The 16,087-nt window shown below is 36.4% G+C and overlaps 1 long non-coding RNA gene across 11 annotated transcripts in view; it reads left to right on the top strand.

Moving 5' to 3' along the window:
• LOC147371186 (uncharacterized) overlaps nt 1–12,348 on the top strand; it is a 316,584-nt gene extending 304,236 nt beyond the window's left edge. For 6 of the 11 annotated variants that reach the window (XR_015166259.1, XR_015166260.1, XR_015166267.1 and 3 more), the window contains 2 exons: nt 2,614–2,879; nt 12,259–12,348. This is a non-coding gene — a long non-coding RNA (uncharacterized LOC147371186). Of the gene's footprint in view, nt 1–2,613; nt 2,880–3,411; nt 3,813–12,258 lie in introns of those variants that run through there. The other 5 variants (XR_015166262.1, XR_015166258.1, XR_015166271.1 and 2 more) reach the window with 3 other exon arrangements.
• The last annotated feature ends 3,739 nt before the right edge of the window (nt 12,349–16,087 follow it).

Raw genomic sequence — 16,087 nt, 5'->3', positions numbered from 1 at the left:
ATATTATCTAGAAGTAATAAAATAATACTTCTTAAATTCTTTCAGTTCAGTTCAGTCACTGAAGAAAGAAAATATTGTATGTTTTTTGTTGTTGTTGTTGTTGTTTTTTAGGCCCAGTGTAGAAGTATATGGAGAAGGAAATGGCATCCCACTCCAGTGTTCTTGCCTGGAGAATCCCATGGACAGAGAAGCCTGGTAGGCTGCAGTCCATGGGGTCGCACAGAGTCGGACACGACTGAAGCGACTTGGCAGCAGTAGTATACATCTCTTCTCATCTAACATTGGGAAGAACTAAATCAAATATCTACACTTAGCTTTCATAAGAGCTGAAAAATTCACAGCCAGTCAGCCCATACCTGCTACAGCTCTTACCAGGAAAGTGGTACAGAATGGATCTTAATAAGCTCTCAGCCATCTTGCCAAAGCAGTCATAGAAATGTTGCAGTTTCTGAACGTTTTGAATCTTAGAGTAGATAGGTTTATGTGATCACTTTATTATTTATTTTAAAATATGTAAAATTAATATTTGCATAATTTTTAAAATTCAGAAAGTAATATGTTCTACAAATTACATTGTTTAATTTCTGGGAGATAAAATACACAGTAGAAAAATTTTGACAACAATTTACAGAAGCTTTAGTTGAAAGATATAGTTTAATTTTAAATGGATATATATATTCAAATTCATTAGAACTTAGTTCATTATACTGTATGAACTGCTATAGAACATGAAAAAAACTTCAAATTTCCTTTATGTTCAGAAAAATACATGATTATTTTAATACTTATAAGTGAGAGAGGCAGTGAAATTCCTTATTTGCTATTAGTGGCATATAATTTATATAACTGGTCCTCCTATGGTTAGAAAAACAGTTGTTTTTATAAATGTTTCAGTTCAGTTCAGTTCAGTCATTCAGTCATGTCTGACTCTTTGTGATCCCATGAATCGCAGCATGCCAGGCCTCCCTATCCATCACCAACTCCTGGAGTCCACCCAAACCCATGTCCATTGTGTCAGTGATGCCATCCAACCATCTTATCCTCTGTCGTCCCCTTCTCCTCCTGCCCTCAATCTTTCCCAGCATCAGGGTCTTTTCAAATGAGTCACCAACTGCATCAGGTGGCCAAAGTACTGGAGTTTCAGCTTCAACATCAGTCCTTCCAATGAACACCCAGGACCGATCTCCCTTAGGATGGACTGAATGGATCTCCTTGCAGTCCAAGGGACTCTCAAGAGTCTTCTCCAACACCACGGTTCAAAAGCATCAATTCTTCAGTGCTCAGGTTTCATTGTAGTCCAACTCTCACATCCATACATGACTACTAGAAAAACCATAGCCTTGACTAGACGGATCTTAGTTGGCAAAGTAATGTCTCTGCTTTCTAATATGCTGTCTAGCTTGGTCATAACTTTCCTTCCAATGAGCAAGCATCTTGTAATTTCATGGCTACAATCACCATCTGCAGTGATTTTGGAGCCCAGAAAAATAAAGTCTGACACTGTTTCCACTGTTTCCCCATCTATTTGCCATGTAGTGATGGGACCAGATGCCATGATCTTGGTTTTCTGAATGTTGAGCCAACTTTTTCACTCTCCTCTTTCACTTTCATCAAGAGGCTTTTGAGTTCCTTTTCACTTTCTGCCATAAGGGTGGTGTCATCTGCATATCTGAGGTTATTGAGATTTCTCCCAGAAATCTTGATTCCAACTTGTGCTTCCTCCAGGCCAGTGTTTCTCATGATGTACTCTGCATATAAGTTAAATTAGCAGGGTGACAATATACAGTCTTGACGTATTCCTTTTCCTATTTGGAACCAGTCTGTTGTTCCATGTCCAGTTCTAACTGTTGCTTCCTGACCTGCATACAGGTTTCTCAAGAGGCAGGTCAGGTGGTCTGGTATTCCCATCTCTTTCAGAGTTTTCCACAGTTTATTGTGATCCACACAGTCAAAGGCTTTGGCATAGTCAATAAAGCAGAAATAGATGTTTTTCTGGAACTCTCTTGCTTTTTCAGTGATCCAGCAGATGTCAGCAATTTGGTCTCTGGTTCCTCTGCCTTTTCTAAAACCAGCTTGAACATCTGGAAGTTCACGGTTCACATATTGCTGAAGCCTGTCTTAGAGAATTTTGAGCATTACTTTACTAGTATGTGAGATGAGTGCAGTTGTGCAGTAGTTTGAGCCATCTTTGGCATTTCCTTTGTTTGGGATTGGAATGAAAACTGACCTTTTCCAGTCCTGTGGCCACTGCTGAATTTTCCAAATTTGTTGACATATTGAGTCCAGCTCTTTCACAGCATCATCTTTTAAGGTGTGAAATATTTAGAATAGGATTCTAAATGTTTAGTTGTTTTAAAAAAAATCTTAATGCAGTGCAAGAACATATTCTACACTAAATAAAGGTGAACATTTAAAAATTAAAGGAAAGCAGTATAAATACATGTAATCTTATAAAAGCAATTCTCAGTTCATGCTCATAAATTAAAAATCAAACTAGCCACTTTCTGTTATCCACATTTTTAAAGTAATGTTTACCATTAGGAGAAAGCAGCACTTCAGTTAGAGTGTCACTTCCTAACATGCCACATCTGCAGCTCAATTTTTCTTTTTCAGATCTGAGATATCAGAGTACGTTTTTCTCCAAAGAGACTTCTAGTTCTTTCCCAAGATTCACAAGACTTTTTCTGCTCTTCAAAATGCCAAACAACCAGGTGTCAAGTTGGTCAGCTGGAGCAATGAGTCAATGTGAAAGGAGCAATGAGTCAATGTGAAAGTAACAATCAGGCCTTTATTCGCTTACTACAACAGTGTGAGCAAGAAGGAAGAAAGCAAGGGGCCGGCTGCCCAATATTCAATTTCCCCCCACAGAATGGCACCAGGTAAGGTTTGTAGATGCAACTCAGATATGGGGTATCTTCTTTTTGCCAGGGAACCCCCAAAAGGGTGATTGCCTGCTTATGGACCTGTTTGTCTTGGAAAGGCTAGGAGAAGAAAGCTCGTGAATCAAAACTATGGAAAAATCCCTTGGCCAGTTCCTCTGATGTAGCCTCTGAATAGAGGTGCCAGGATCAAGTGCTTGAGTATGGCTGGTCTGGGGATGGAGTAAGGTACTGAATCTCGACTCTAATGCCCTGCAGAAATCTACAAGACATTATTGTGCACCAAATCTCATGTGAGGTGGGCAGCTTCAAACTGTGATTACAGACAGCTGAGCCTGAAATATCACCCAAGGATTCTGTCATACAGTAGACTTCTCAAAACAGCATCTAGGATTCTCTTAAACATGGATGTGATCCATCCTGATTTGCTCTGTGATTTATGTGTTTATATCTTTCTTGGTCTTTATCATAGAAACTTTCATTGGTAGAAAGTTTTATTGTTTATCCACGTCTGGTTCTCCTTTTTTTCCAGGTATACTGGAGGATTATGCTTTTTTGGCCCCTGGAAGTTAGGCAGAACTCTGTCTGGCTTTAGAAGAGTGATGGATATCAGTTCTGGACCAATATATTTGTCAGTGAAAACTATCCAGTGTTTTCATTCCTTACTGGGGAGATAAAGATGACATGTTCCAGATGGTATAGCTAGAGGACATTGGGGCATAGTTTAAATGTTTATCCCCTGGTTATAGGTGATTAAAATTTGCATTCAGCATTATGTTTAAAATTAAGCGTTGTTTTTACATCACATTTGCTCTTTTACACTCTATTTTAATGAGAGAAAAATTTAATTTCTATTTATCCCTCTTACATCACACATTTCCTCAAGAATTATTGTCGTTAGATGTTGTTACTAATGAAATGTTTTTAAATCATTATTACTGTCTCCTCTAATATATTGGGAATCAGTTTTATATATCATTTATTTTAAAAGGTGATTTAATGTCATTGATTGAAGAATGTCTTAGAGTTATATACAATATAATGATTAGAACTGAACAAATTAAGTCTTGTTGAAGTGATTTAAGAAAAACAATTAGTTGAAGAAATGGTTAGCAAAATATATATGGACATAAGAAGTGGGAGAATTGAAATGAAGCCAATAAATAAGTAGATTTTATCTAGCTGGAAAAGAAAATTAAATTGAGTAGTAGTTATTTTGATTCCAGAGAGCCTCAATAAGTCCACTTAAAAGCATATGAAAAACTGCATGGACTATTTAAGGTATAGATGATCATGAAATAAATTCACTTTGAAAAAGAAGTATAATTGATGTGCCCTGCATTAGTTTATGGAGACGGCAATGACACCCCACTCCAGTACTGCTGCCTGGAAAATCCCATGAACGGTGAAGCCTGGTAGGCTGCAGTCCATGGGGTCGCTAAGAGTCAGACGACTGAGCAACTTCCCTTTCACTTTTCACTTTCACGCATTGGAGAAGGAAATGGCAACCCACTCCAGTGTTCTTGCCTGGAAAATCCCAGGGATGGGGAAGCCTGGTGGGCTGCCGTCTATGGGGTCGCACAGAGTCGGACATGATTGAAGCGACTTAGCAGTAGCAGCAGCAGCAGCAGCAACAGCAGCAGCAGCATTAGTATATAAAGTACAAAATTTTGAATTAATGAAACATACACTAAAAGATGATATTTTACCTTTAACATGATTTTAACTTTGTAATATTCTCTTTGAAAAAGAGACATGATGGGATTTATCAAAACAATATAGTATCAATAATGATATAGCAATGATGATGAATGTATTTAGAAAATTGATAATTATCAGAATAGTTGATAAATAGGAGTGGCATTGATGAATTCATATTTATATTCATTAGCAGCATAATTAATCCTGAATAGATAACTTTAAGTCAACTTAATTCAGCTTATTTAACTAAAAGCCTTTGACTGAAATACCTCTATACATAGCCATAATATCTTCCAGTTACTGGAGTAAATTTAGTGTTAAATTCAATTCTTGTATGAATTTATATGGGATAAAAGCAATTTGAATCAAAGTATATTTTGACATTTCAGAAAATGATAAAATTAAATATAATAGTGAAACATCAAGATTCTTTTTCTTTATATTGTTTATTACTTCAATCTGCATTAAGCATAACAAAACTGGAAAAGAGTTTGGTACTCTCATGTTCTAAACCATAAATGCTAATGTGTATATATTTTGAAAAAGCATTTTGTCACTTTATTGTTTTAATTGAAGGATAATTGCTTTATAGAATTTTGTGGTTTTCTCTCAAACATCAACAAGAATCAGCTATAGGTACACCATACAGAAAATTATTTCAAGATGTCTGTTCTGAAAATGTTTTAACTAATACATTAGAAGAATGCAAAGAAAGAAATATTTGTTATTTTAAAAAGAGGTCTTTTTAACATCTAAAGACAAATATACTGTTTAAAGTACAATTAATGAAGTAAAAAAAGTTATACTTTTCTTTTCAACATTGTTACTGCTTATGAATTAATGCTATTTCTTTACACATTTTGTAATATTTTCAAATGAAACAATGTATCTAAAATGTTTAAAAATCTAGTAATATTATGCATAAAAACCAGGCTAACTAACTCGAAATCTTTCCCATTGGGTATTCATTATTTACAAGGGCCAAACAAATCTGAAGCAAGAGCAGAAAACAACTTATGAGAATATATTTTTTCCCCAGGGCATCATTATGATAAAAACCCAGTAATAGCAATGTTCCTAGCAACATCAGTTTAGATCATTTTTCTAATCCTCATGAATGACAAATTTAAAGACTTTCAACAATGGGACATGTACTAGAGGGAAATGTTGGAAGGAAAAGTGAAAATAAGAATCATTATTGAATTTTCACTAACTTTTTTCTACAATTTGGATGAAAACTAAATGGGAATTTTTTTGTGGTGGGGGGGAATTTTTAAAAATTGGTTATTTGTGCCAGAGATTTTTTTTTAGAGATAACTTTAGTTCTATCTTTATTCTTCATTTATATATAAATATTTTTATATATTTTATGGATTAATTTGCTGGGTACTGTTTATGCTGTTTTTAATGTGAACTAGAAAAATGCAAAGAATGGGAAAGGCATGCCAGCAGGAAGACAAAGATATCTATTTCCACATGAACATCATTGGCATTGATTCTGTAAACCATAAAGAGAAGTGTCAACAACAGATGCCCTTGAAAAATCTCTGGCACAGGGTCATCACTAATAAGATCTGCAATAATAAGACAAATCTCTATGTCAATATGTCAAAAAATCTACTGTAAAATGTTTATCAAGAAAAATTTCTTGCAACATTTGTTAATAAAAACTCCATCAACCATGAATGTTTTACTTCCCTTGGAGGAGTGTGATATTTTATCAGAGAATTAAATATTTTCATAAAATAATTGGAGTAGAGAATTACTGGCATGTAGTGGCCTAGTGGCGTTAGTGTTAGTTGCTTAATTGTGTCTGACTCTTTGTGACCCCATTGACCCTCCAGGCTCCTCTGTCCATGGAATTCTCCAGGCAAGAATACTGGTGTGCTTTGCAATTCCCTTCTTCAGGGGATCTTCCTTACCCTGGGTCTCCTGCACTGCAGGCACGTTTTTACCAACTAAGCCACGACCTGGGAGAGAGGCATACTGCTGAGGATACTGTTATACAGAGCAGATTCAGTAGCAAGGGATTGTCCCATCAAAAGAGTGATATGGTGGACAAACTTTAACTGTAGTTGACTTTGACTTAACACTTCATTTTTCACATGCCTGTGTGCCATCATTAAGAAGTTCAGTAAAATTTTTTACATATCTGTCTATATATACAATCTATGGTTTGATAATGTACCCTATAAATAATTACATACTATATAAAGCGGTCCTCATTTGTATATGATTTAGCAGTACCTTTTGCAAGCATGTTATGAATAAGGATTATATTTGTGATCTGCTTATCACCTGTCATACTAAGAGTAATGCTCAGTTTGTTATGTTTTTCTTTTTCCTTTGTTACTCCATTTTTATTCTCAAGTTTCATGAATACCACAGACTTTCATAACAGTGAATAAAGTCTTAGGAAGATATATTTGTGTTATGGGAAAAATAGTGACTGTGTAAGTAAGCTCACAGTGTTTTCTCAAATTCTGCAAGCATCTCAGTCTTGCTTGCAAACAAGGGAGAAACACACCTAACCTCACACTGAGTCACCAGGAAAACCAGGTATCCATTTGCAGCAGTGAAAGAAATAAAAAAAAAACAAATTAAGGAAATTTTAATATTGGGCCACATATCCTGTTTTGTGTTAAGACAAATTCTATAGACTTCCATCTTTGTGGACAAATCAAGCCTGGTTTTTCATACAAGCCACAGCCATCTTGCTTGAAAATGAAGACTATTTTAGAATATTCCTATTGGAGACATCCATGGTAAATCAGTCTGCCATCAAGCCTTCCAGAGACTAACCCTTCCATATTTCCCAATGCATTTTATTACCCTAAGTCCTTAGTATTTTCTGGACAAACACATGAGGAATGGCAGCCTCTGAAAGACAAAAGACTTTATCTGAATCTCAAAGGTCTGAAATTTTCAAGCCTCAGATTTGCTAAATCTCCTTACTCCATAAATGAGCATTACTGGACAAAGTCGTCTGTTGCAAAACTTAAGACAGGATAGTATTTTGAGATTCCAACAAAATCAAGATCAAGGACAAGTTTCCTTTTTAACATTTATTGAAAATGTATGTAGACAGAGGATAGTACCAGGTGAAAAGGAAAGTATTAGAAGAGAGGTGACAGATAAGCCTCATAAAAGATGTTGGAGTGAATATTTAAAGTTTGAATCCTTTTTTTTTAATTTTTTGCCTCTGTTCATGAAAGCATGTACTCAGCAAATATATTGTGGCATCATTCTGGGTAATAGTCACTCAAAAGCAAATTTTGCATAAAAAAGCAAAGAAATACAAGCCCTAAACAAGATGAAAATGCAGTGATACTGAAGCATGGCCTTCTACTCATTATCCTTTGAATAATAATTTATTTCTAGTGTACCTTTAACTGTGTATTAAATAAAATCTTTTCTTGACAACAAATGTTATATTGGGGTATATTATCTGAATTTACTTTAAAGAATGTTTTAAATAATCAATATTATATATATTGAAAATGTCAAATCTAAAAAAAAAAAAAAAAAACTCATGACTGTTTCTTCTAAATGTTATAAAGCTATCAGTAGGTTTTTAAAATTTTTTATGTCCTTACAGAGAGTTAGAATTTTTTTATCTACACATATATTTTCAACTAGTGCCATGAAACTAAACAAGTAATCAATTTTTTAATGTATAGAATAATTCAGTTACCCAAGCTTCAAAGAGTATATACATTTTTCCTCTCTTCAAGGATAGAATAATAAAACTCATACTTTGAGCGTTCTGCCCAAAAGTCTTCTGTAAGGCTTATTCCCAATGATCAACAGCTTATTTTTCCTCTCATAAATATTTTTGAAGAATCATTTAAGACTTGATAATAAAGAAGTTAAGTTTTTAAAGCAATAAAATTTATGTCCTGATATTTTCTTTTGTGTAAAAGACCTTCATCTTGACTCAATAGATTAATTTAGTAGCTATCATGCTGATATTCATCCTCCATAACATCCTTTATCTTATAATCAGTAGGAAGTGGCTGTTCAGACAGTATACTTAAAATGTCAAGCAGAGATATAAAGGGTAGAAGATATGAAAGTGAAAAGGCTTCTTTGAATGGTTACTAAACTGATTATTTACAATGTGCATATGCAAGCAGGTATAGTAAAAATATGCAACTAGTTACATTGTTGGGCTTCTTCCATAACATTGATAATATGAAGCCAGTGTAATATTTCAAGCTTCCCTGATGGCTCAGATGGTAAGAATATGCCACAATGAATGAGACCAGAGTTTGATCCCTGGGTTGGGAAGATCCTCTGGAGAAGGGAATGGCAACCCGTGTATTCTTGCCTGGAAAATTCCATGAACAGTGGAGCCTGGAGGGGTACAGTCCATGGGGTTGCAAAGAGCTGGACACGACTGAGTGACTAACACTAGAGTAACCCTAGAGTTAGATCATTGGGCTTCTTCTATAACACTGATAATATGAACTCAGTTGTAATATTCCGAGAACAATGTTGAGGGTTGAATTCAATACTGAACAATCTCTGTAAATGCTAAGAACCTGTTAATATTTAGTAACGTTCACAAAAATATCAATTTTTCTTAAATAGTCCTCCTTCATTCTATTTACTCCTTTATAATGTGACTTTACAGTTTGTCCCCTAGACAAAGACAGTGCTTCCTTGCCTATTAACTTTGGGCTAATCATAAGGCTTGCTTTGGCTGACAGGATGTTATTTATACCAGACTTAATTTGTAAACAGAGGCTTGAAATATGCTTATGTCAATGAGCTTGCTTCTTTCTCTTGTTCCATCTTATAATAAAAACTTATCCTTGTCTGGTCAATTATCAAAAATAAATAAATAGATAAGACTTGTAAAGCAGATCTGGGTCCAACATGGAGGTTGGAGCCAAGTCCAACCTAGACCAGCCAACAATCAATGGAAACTCAGATGTATAAGAGTAATGATTATTGTTTTAAGCTAATAAGATTTGCACTGGTTTGTTACACATTATTGTCAAAAATAGAGCTAATGTTTTATGTCTTTATTTTATTCATGAGAGTGAAAATAGAAAATTCTTTTATAAAGAGTAAGATTAAAAAATTAGAGAACCTGCAAGTAATTAAAACACAGTCCATTGAATCATTACTAGAACGCTTCAGCTTCAGTGCTGTATTTTGTCTAACCTATCTTAATGGTTCTTAATAGTTTTTGACCCATAGTCACTAAGTCACTATGGTGTTTTCATGATGAACATCAATTTGCTGAGAATGACACTGAATAGCCAGTCTATCATGGTTAGTCTCTAAGTCCTATTGTCATGTCATGGAAAATAGTAAAATGACACTGTTCAAATTTTAAAACCAGAAAAAAATCATGTGCATCTGAGACATCTATTGATACAAAGCAAATATATCTAGTATGAGGGCTTGGTAATTATAATGGTCATAATAAAAGCATGTTAGTGGGTTAACAGATGTACGAGTTATGTAAGAAATGAGATGACATTACCTTATCCTTAAAGGATTAAAATTGATAATGAAGTTAAATTTTAAAATTTTTCTAAAAATAAAAAGTGAAGTTGATCAAAGAGCACAGAAGCTAACGGAAGAGGCCTGGTGATTAATTACCTTCATATGTTCTTACCTCTCCTTGGCTAAAAACTAAATAGAAGAATGCTGTGTCTGAACTGAGTTGTTTTCACATTCATATGTTAAAGCCCTCACTTCTAGTGTCTAAGAATAGGAAATAGAGCCTTTAAAATTTAATTAAGTTAAAATAAGGTCATTAAGTTGCACCTTAATCCAATTTGACTGGTGTCCTTGCAAGAGAAGGAAATTTGGACACAGGAAAACTAGCGTTACACACACACACAGGAAAGATCATGTAAGGACACAGCAAGACAGTGGCCATCTGATAGACAAGGACAAAGACCCCAGGAGAAACAGAACCTCAGGACACCTGCATCTCTTAGACTAGGAGAAAATGAATTCCTTTTGTTTAAGCTGCACAGTCTGTGATACTTTGTTTTGGCAGCCCCAACAAACTAATACAAAGATGCAATGTAGAATCATGGCGGCACAGGCAGGCAAGAGGTGGAGCCATGAGGAAATGTAACTGCTGAGAATTACAGTGCAATGCTGAGGAGGTGATGTCTGTCTTCCCTTCATTCTTCATTCTAACCATCCTTGCCAGTCAGAGGGGAAAATGTATCTGCCTATTCCATAGCTTGGAGAAGACAATGGCACCCCACTCCAGTGTTCTTGCCTGGAGAATCCCAGGGACAGGGGAGCCTGGTAGGCTGCGGTCTATGGGGTTGCACAGAGTGGGACACGACTGAAGCGACGTAGCAGCAGCATTCCATAGCTTCATACAGAGTTTCAGGGACTCTGTTAATTAGCTTCAGATAAAATTGGAATACCTTGTTTACAGTGAGAGTGTTCCTCAAAATTCATCAGGCTTAAGTGCTGATGTAAAATGTACTCTCATTTTCTTTGCTTTTTAGGCAGCTTCAACTTTAGAGTTGATCTCTTCTATCTAGGGTAATTCAGAAGTGTAAGTCTTAATTTGAAAATAGTAATGTCCATGCATGCTCAGTCATGTCCGACTCTTTGCAAACCCATAGACTGTAGCCGCCAGGCTCCTCTGTCCATGGAATTTTCCAGGGAAAAATACTGGAGTGGGTTTCCATTTCCTACTTCAGGGGATCTTCCTGACCCAGGGATTGAACCCACATCTCTCTCTTTAATTTGATTCTTTTAATGTATTGTTTATAATTAAAAACTGTTTTTACATTAGTTGTCATTGATGCTGCTGCTGCTGCTAAGTCACTTCAGTCTTGTCCGACTCTCTGCGACCCCATAGACAGCAGCCCACCAGGCTCTTTTGACCACAGGATTCACCAGGGAAGAATACTACAGTGGGTTGCCATTTCCTTGTCCTAGTTGTCGTTATCTGCTCTAGTTATTTTGGCTCTTTCTTCATGATTTTTACCTTTCTGAAATTTTAACCTAAGTTTTATGATATTTCTTCCATTTAATCTTTCACGTAAGAGTTTATCTATCCAATAGAGAAAATTATTTCAATTTATCTCCTGATTATTTTCAGGAAATATGTATTTCTTAAATTCTTCAAACTGTTTTGTGCTATAAAAGTACTCCATGACAATACTGAATGTTGCCATTTATGTGAAATCCTAGAAAACAGCCAAGGTTAAGAAATCTACTCACCCTTTGTTTTCTAAAAAAGGGTTTGCTGAAAAGGACTTACTGCTGCTGCTGCTGCTAAGTCGCTTCAGTCGTGTCTGACTCTGTGCGACCCCATAGATGGAAGCCCACCAGGCTCCCCCGTCCCTGGGATTCTCTAGGCAAGAACACTGGAGTGGGCCGCCATGTCCTTCTCCAATGCGTGAAAGGGAAAAGTGAAAGTGAAGTCACTCAGTCGTGTCCGACTCTTAGCGACCCCATGGACTGCAGCCTACCAGGCTTTGCCGTCCATAGGATTTTCCAGGCAAGAGTACTGGAGTCTCCATATAATTTCAATAAAATTCATGGACACCTCCATGTGTACTTATAACGAGAACAGACAGAGATCCTTCAAATTCTCATTCTTTGTCTCATAAATGATAGGCTTATCAATTGGAACAAAATACTTTTTAAACAAACTCTGATTAATTTTCTCTCCTTGCCAAAGGTACCTAAAGTTTGACCCACCTTCAGCCTGAACCAGCGTACCTACCCTCCTCAGCCTCCCCTGAGAATAAGCTGGTGTTCAGGTAAAACATTCTCTGATCTTGTGTATGAGACAGCAAAAGAGACACTGATGTATAGAACAGTCTTATGGACTCTGTTGCAGAGGGAGAGGATGGGAAGATTTGGGAGAATGGCATTGAAACATGTATAATATCATGTATGAAATGAGTTGCCAGTCCAGGTTCGATGCACGATACTGGATGCTTGGGGCTAGTGCACTGGAACGACCCAGAGGGATGGTATGGGGAGGGAGGAGGGAGGAGGGTTCAGGATGGGGAACACATGTATACCTGTAGCAGATTCATTTTGATATTTGGCAAAACTAATACAATTTGTAAAGTTTAAAAATAAAATAAAATTTAAAAAAATAAAATGAAATAAAACCTTCTCAAGATTGAAAAAAAAAAACAAAAAACATTCTCTGATCTTCTGCCCTGTCATTCCCCTTCCAACCATCCCACTTGCCCATACTTGGTTCCTTCTAACCTTCTTCAGTTCACTCTATGAAAGAAAAACCCGTGAGACACTTTTTAATATAATGATCAGAATATTCTCCCTGCTACAATGGTGCCACTCCCATGTTGAAATAGTACCTTTCTTCTTCTTGGAAGAAGAAGTTTCTTCTTTACTAGTTTGAAGAGAATAAAGTTTCTCTTTACTAAGTTTGGCTCTGGTTTTCATTTTACATCCTAAACTCAATATCCCTCTCTGTCTTTCTCTTTCTTCTCATTGTTTTTCAAATTGCCACCTCTCTCTTCTAAAAATTCTAATTTACAATGACTTATCTGATATTCAGTATGTTTTTCTTTCTTTTCTTTTTCTGGCTACTAGAACATATCAGGTACATTGTCAGAGGATTTTGAAAACTACTTAGAGCATGGGTTCAGGTACTAAATAACTTAGGTGGGCCCCAACTTCTGATTTATTGACTATGCCAAAACCTTTGACTGTGTGGATTACAGCAAACTGTGGAAAATTCTTCAAGAGATGGGTGTACCAGACAACCGGACCTGCCTCCTGAGAAATCTGTATGCAGGTCAAGAAACAACAGTTAGAATTGGACATGGAAAAACAGACTGATTCCAAATTAGGAAAGGAGGACGTCAAGGCTGTATATTGTCACCCTGCTTATTTAACTTATATGCACAGTACATCATGAGAAATGCTGGACTGGATGAAGCACAAGCTGGAATCAAGATTGCCAGGAGAAATATCAATAACCTCAGATATGCAGATGACACTACCTTTATGGAAGAAAGTGAAGAAGAACTAAAAAGCCTCTTGATGAAAGTGAAAGAGGAGAGTGAAAAAGTTGGCTTAAAACTCAACATTCAGAAAACTAAGATCATGGCATCTGGTCCCATCACTTCATGGCAAATAGATGGGGAAACAGTGGAAACAGTGGCAGACTTTATTTTGGGGGGCTCCAAAATCACTGCAGATGGTGACTGCAGCCATGAAATTAAAAGACACTTTCTCCTTGGAAGGAAAGTTATGACCAACCTAGACAACATATTAAAAAGCAGAGACATTACTTTGCCAACAAAAGTCCATCCGGTCAAAGCTGTGGTTTCTTCGGTTGTCATGTATGGATGTAAGAGTTGGACTATAAAGAAAGCTGAGCACAAAGAATTGATGCTTTTGAATCGTGGTGTTGGAGAAGACTCTAGAGAGTCCCTTGGACTGCAAGGAGATGAAACCAGTCCATCCTAAAGGAAATCAGTCTTGACTATTCTTTGGAAGGACTGATTCTGAAGCTGAAACTCCAATATTTTGGCCACCTGGTGCGAAGAACTGACTCATTGGAAAAGACCCTGATACTGGGAAAGACTGAATTCAGAAGGAGAAGGAGATGACAGAGGATGAGATGGTTGGATGCCATCACCGACTCGATGGACATGAGTTTGAGTAAGCTCCGGGAGTTGGTGATGGACAGGGAGGCCTGCCATTCTGCAGTCCATGGTGTCGCAAAGAGTCAGACGACTGAGTGACTGAACTGAAGAATGGTAGAAGTTATTAGATCTCACTCTCTGTTGGCCAGAGCCAGGATTTTCAGTTCCCTTGTCCAGAAAGTAAAGTTTTTCTTCTCCTGATGTTGGCTAGAAACTTTACAGCTTTCCTAGCATTTTTAAGTTTGAAGAGGCTTCTGTCCATCTGATTTACTAATTTTCAACCTCTTGAGATTCAAAGAGAATGTCATCTTTCTACACTTCATAAATCTGTTCAAAGCAATGATTCTCCAAAACCTCTATTCATGAATACATTCCCTGAGATATTCTGCTTGTGGTATCCCAGATATCATTTGACCTAAGGGAAAAACATCACGTAACTATTTTCATTTCATAGGACCACACTTTTTTATCCTAACTCTCAGACTTTAAATCTGTTTGATTATAGAGACACTAGTGATTGGTACAGAGTTAAGGAGCACACTTAGTAGAAATGCTTTGTACTGCCATTTTCCATGATTTTCTCAGTAACTTTCTGTAGTGTTAATAGTTTTCCTGGTCTTATATCAATATGATGGAATTTTGGTGTTCCCCAAGATATGGAAATATTTCTAATTTGTTGAGGGAAAAGAGAGCTTGAATATTATCTCAGAAATATCATTAAAGGCAAAAGAGTGGGGACTCTGCTGGTATAAAAAAGCAAGAGAAGATCCAATATTCTTTGCAATGCTGGGCAGTTATCCAAGCCAGTGAACTTAGGTATTTGCTATAGCCAGGGCTAAAACAAGCAATCCTTCAGCTATAGAAGCAATTGACAAAGTGATATCACTGCCTTAAGTAAGAAAAATGACCCTTTCCCAAGCCTGTAGCATTGAAAATGCTGTTGCTGATATTTATGGAGATGCCCAAAGAAATATAGCTTTTTACATCACTTCTACTGAACATTTCTAGAAGAATTTATTTGTTTGTACTTGTGATCACATATCAAAAAAAAGTAAATGTTTCTGATACAATAAAAACTAGCCAAATACTTTGATACTACCAAATATGTCAAGCTACTGGGAAACAACTGAGTTTTGATTTCTGATTCTGTTGCACTCATAATTAAAATAAATATAAATACAAACTTTGCAAATTTATGTAGTACACTTACACCAACTAAAAATTGCTATGTCACAACAGAATTCATAACAGAGAGTGGAGAGTTTAGGTAAGAGCAGTCTATGAAATTATCTTTTATTATAATCAAACCTTATAAAATGGCAAAAGAATAAATAAGACCTTCAGTCAGTATAGAAGAAAATCAATAAAGTTGGCAAAAAGAAATAAAAGAGGAAAAGTACAATTGATGCTGAAATAAAATCAACATTATCGACCAGTCCTTAGTGAAGCTGAAACTCCAATACTTTGGCCACCTGATGCGAAAAGTTGACTCATTTGAAAAGACCCTGATGCTGGGAAAGATTGAGGGCAGGAGGAGAAGGGACGACAGAGGATAAGATGGTTGGATGGCATCACCGACTCAACGGACATGGGTTTGGGTGGACTCTGGGAGTTGGTGAGAGTCGCAAAGAGTCGGACATGAGTGAGCGACTGAACTGAACTGAACTGAACTGAACTGAATGCATTAGAAACTTGAAAAATAAGGAGAATCTAACTCTTCGTCGAATGTATGGTAAAATTTGCTGGAAATTATCTAGGGAATACCAACATTTGGTTTCCCAGATAAAATAATCTTAGACCAATATTGATGAGTTTTCTTTTGATAAGTATATATTTACAACTGATATAAAAAGGAATATGAAATCTTGATGCAGCATG

The sequence above is a fragment of the Bos grunniens genome, chromosome 6 (genome assembly GCF_055505025.1).
Source record: "Bos grunniens cultivar Pamir isolate PY7600 chromosome 6, Bosgru_T2T1.0, whole genome shotgun sequence".
In the NCBI taxonomy this organism is placed as follows: Eukaryota; Metazoa; Chordata; class Mammalia; order Artiodactyla; family Bovidae; genus Bos; species Bos grunniens.
Note: the sequence above shows the minus strand (reverse complement) of the source record. Positions and strands in the feature narration are given on the sequence as shown.